We start from the raw sequence: 4541 nt of genomic DNA, 5'->3' as shown, positions 1-4541 counted from the left end.
TCAGTATCTGGTTGACATGACTGTGCATGAATTGTGGTATAACTTTTGTGTCCGTGGTTAAAACAAGATGTTAATTTTTTTTCTCCGGCATCTTGATTGATGCTTATAAAGAAATTGTGGTGTGCGTCATGGCAAGTGTGGCGTACTGGTGTGTTCTGCGCAGACTCATTGGCATGACTGAGAGCAAACGTGAGCGGTCACGGGCCTACGGCAGGGTGTGGCCAAGTAAAAAATAAAAAATCTCCAAAAAATCGCTAGTTTTATTTAAATATAGCTAAAATAGCTCCTTGTCGCAAAAAATTTAAAAAAGTCGCAGCTACGATGAGAAAGTAGCTAAATTTGGCGGCAAAATCCCCAAATTGGCAACACTGGATGGATTCTGATTGGCTGTCAAATTTTTTTTATTGTTCATCAGCTGGAGAAAAAATCGTTTTGAAAGTGATTCCAACCATATCGTTTCTCTTTGCCTTTATCGTTATAGTTGTGGTGTGGACTCTGCTATTCTTTAATATTGAGAACGATTTTTAGAACTATATCTTTATCGTTATCTTTATAGTTATCGTCCTTGGTGTGAACGGGCCTTAACCCATATTAACATGCCTTATTGTTCATCAGATGGACCAGTGATTAGGCCAGGAAGTCATGTTTTTCCATTCACATTTCAGCTGCCTCAACAGTGAGTGATACTACTGATGTGCCTTTCAAAATACATCTTCAATTGTAGTTGCTCTTTAATGTGTAAACGTGCACAGTAAAATAATATTCAGCAGGTGTCATTCACAGCCACAATATACAGAACAAGTGAGTGAATAAACAAGAGCATAAAACTGTGCCGCATTCTGCTTTTTTCCAGATCCCAATCAGTTATAACATGAAAGTAAAATTGACCCACAAATCATTATCATTCTACGAAAAAGCAGATGTAAATCATATTAATTGCTTATTATTCTAGATTATTTGCTTTAATAATATTGTATACACGTTTTTTTTTTTAAGTAGTAAATTATAGTATATACAGGTATGTTAACTTATTCAGAATAAATAAATAAATACATGTTTGTGTGTAATATTTATATTATATTTTGTGTGTGTGTGTGTGTGTGTGTGTGTGTGTGTGTGTGTGTGTGTGTGTGTGTGCATACACCCTACCAGTCAAAAGTTTGGACACAGCTTATCTGTGCTTTAGACCATCAGCTGTCTTGTGCAGAGAAAGTGTGAGTCAATAGCCCTATTAGTGCTACTACAGCTACTGTATAAAATTCAAATTCATCAAGTAAAAAGAATAGACAGTCCATCATTACTTTAAGAAATGAAAGTCAGTCAATATGAAAAATCTCAAGAAATTTGAATGTACCCCCAAGTGCAGCTGCCAAAACCATCAAACGCTATGATTTAACTGGCTCTCATGAGGACCGTCCCTCTGCTGCAGAGGATAAGTTTATTGGAATTACCAGCCTCAGAATCCGCCTATAGACAGCACCTCAAATTGAACTCAGCAGACATATTTCCACTGTTCAGAGCAGACTCTGTGAGTCAGGCCTTCATGGTTGAATTGTTTGGGCTAAGAAACACAAGGAATGGACATTAGATTAGTGGAAAACTGTCCTTTGGTCTGATGAGTGCAAATTGGAGATTTTTGGTTCTAACCACCATGTCTTTGTTAGACGTAGAGAGGGTGAACGAATAATTCCTGAATGTTCCTAGCAGGCACATAACGTCATGAGATGTTGATATTTGGTTGCGACATTGGGTGATCAAAATTTGATGTCAATTCAATGTCTAATGTCAATGTTAATTTGATGTCCAATACCAACATCAGCTGACACTGATATTTGTTGTTTTTAGGTTGTGTAACCAAAATCCAAAAGTCAATGCCAAATTAGTGTCAAATACTGACGTCAACCCAATTTTCATTCTCAACCAAAATGCAACATTATATTGACATCCTGTGCCTGCTGGGTTTGGTTCCCACTGTGAAGCATGGAGAAGGAGGTGTGGGGGTGCTTTGTGGTGACACTGTTGGTGACTTAGTCAAAATTGAGGGCACACTTAACAGTACCACAGAATTTTGCAGCGACATGCCATCCCATCTGGTTTGCCCTTAGTGTACTCAACACCTCTGACTACCTCAAGAGGCTGACTGAGAGAATGCCAAGACTGTGCAAAGCTGTCATCAAAGCAAAAGGTGGCTACTTTGAAGAATTGAAAATGTAAAACATATTCTGGGTTATTTAACAAGTTTTTGTTGACTACATAATTCCATATTTGTTCTGTCAATTTCAGTGTCTTCAGTATTAATATTCAATTTTGAAAACAGTAAAGAAAAACCACTGAATAAGAAAGGTGTGTCCAAACTTTTGACTGGTATATACACATACATACACACACACACACACACACACACATATATATATATATATATACTAGTGCTGTCCAACGATTAATCGCGATTAATCGCATCCCAAATAAAAGTTTTTGTTTACATAATATGTGTATGTACTGTGTATATTTATTGTTTATATAAATAAACACACATGCATGTATATATTTAAGAAAAATATGTTATGTTTATACATTTAAAATATTTATATGTAATATCAATTATATTAATATAAATATATACATGACGTATGCTGAACTCATACGTCATCCTCCCGGAGCTGCTTCCGTGTACAACTGTTGGTGCAAGCTACATTAAAGTGATTATTACGTTTTGAATATATATTCTTACAAAAACTCATCGATTCGCTACAGGAAGCCTTTGTTCACCCCCCGGAGCCGTGCGAGACACTTTTTTTTGGGGGATGGGCGCTTTTTATTTAACTTCTTTTGGACTGATGCATGCAACACCCGCTGAGTGGCATTAAACAGCTTGAAAGATCAAATACCCATTTTTTATATAAATCCGACTGGATTCGTCTGAAGGAAGAAAGTCATATACACCTAGGATGACTTGAGGGTAAGTGATTTGTGGGCTAATTTTCATTTTTGGGTGAACTAACCCTTTAAGCACGGTAACGCTAGTTTTATTTTTCCCTAATTTCAGAAATATGCCTCCATCTTTTAAAGGATTTCATGTCTGGGTTAAGTATGTCTTGATGATAAAGCTGAGCAGGCCTTGGAAGTCAACATCTGCTACACATACAGAATTAAACTTTGTGCTGAGAAATGATGGGACCAATGATCATTTATGAATTTTATGAATTATAATACCATGTTTGACTCTTTAGCACTCATCTATCGATTCACATAAATAGAGAGATGATGCACCCTCTTATTAAATCAATAAGCCCCAAGACGCCATGGTTTATGGTGAATTAAGAATGGCTAAGGGGTATTGTTAATGATGCAGTGGCCTTTTTGTTTTATAAAATGGTTATTCCATAAGGTATTTATTTTAATATTTATTTTATTTATAAAATAAACACACAACAACAACTATTATTATTATTATTAGCAAATATAATAAATATTATTTGTCCACCAAGCAATGTAATTCTGATAGCAGAATGTTTGCCAAGCAACACATAGACGCAGTGGCACAGTAATACTGATGTAAAGAGGTCACAGGTATGTGTTCCTAGAGTAATTTACAATGGCTTTGAACACAGCTCAACCAATCGTTATCAAATAATGGAACTATCCGTTTTATAAACCGTCATCAGAACTCAAGTAATGTGATTTAAACCATTTGTTTGTGATTTAGAGTTTAGAGGAAACTTTATGTAATTTTAGTTCACTCGATTTAGAATGTTTTTTTTTTTGTTTTTTTTCATACAACCACAATCTGGCACACAAGACAAGAAGATGAAACTTTTTGGCTCAGGAAAAATGTCACTGGCTGTAACAGCTGAAAAAACTGGCTATATGCAAGGTGATCATGTAACGTGTAGCTCTCAAGCACGTCTGTCAAAGCTGCCTAAACTGACTAGACACTAAAAAAAGACACTAGCCGCAATGTCAAATGTTGGGTTTCCATCAACACATTTTATGCACATTTTGGTATATTTCATAAGACTTCTGAATGTTACCAAGGAACATGCAAATAAAATTTTCCAAATTCGTATAAAAGTCAGGTGTTTTTTCCATTGTTGATGTAAGTTGTCTCTCATTCTTATAATTTCTGCAGGTGAAACGATCAGAGTTTTTGTCGACATTGACAACTCTTCATCTCATGACGTCAAGCTAAAGTACAGCCTCAAGCAGCAACAGACATTCATCACTGAAAAGACAACTAAAAACAAATTAAAAGATAAAAAGTATATAGTCAAAGAGACTAGAGATCGCATCCCTTCTGGAGAAAAGTCCAAATTCATAGTGGACATGGCCCTTCCACACAGGGCCGTGCACAGACCTTTTGAGGGGCATGTGCTGAAACTGAAAAAGGGCACCCCCCCCTTTTTTTTACTGGTTACATCTTAATGATAAGCGGAGAGTATAGAATACTACAGGTGCATCTCGATAAATTAGAATGTCGTGGAAAAGTTCATTTATTTCAGTAATTCAACTCAAATTGTGAAACTCGTGTATTAAATAAATTC

At 36.0% G+C, this 4541-nt stretch overlaps 1 pseudogene; it reads left to right on the top strand.

The window, feature by feature from the left end:
• Positions 1–4541, top strand: part of LOC107660980 (arrestin domain-containing protein 3-like) — a 7475-nt pseudogene that overhangs the window by 1323 nt on the left and 1611 nt on the right.

This window comes from Sinocyclocheilus anshuiensis, unplaced genomic scaffold (genome assembly GCF_001515605.1).
Source record: "Sinocyclocheilus anshuiensis isolate Anshui unplaced genomic scaffold, SAMN03320099.WGS_v1.1 scaffold1895, whole genome shotgun sequence".
In the NCBI taxonomy this organism is placed as follows: Eukaryota; Metazoa; Chordata; class Actinopteri; order Cypriniformes; family Cyprinidae; genus Sinocyclocheilus; species Sinocyclocheilus anshuiensis.
This window is presented reverse-complemented; position numbering and strand designations above follow the sequence as displayed.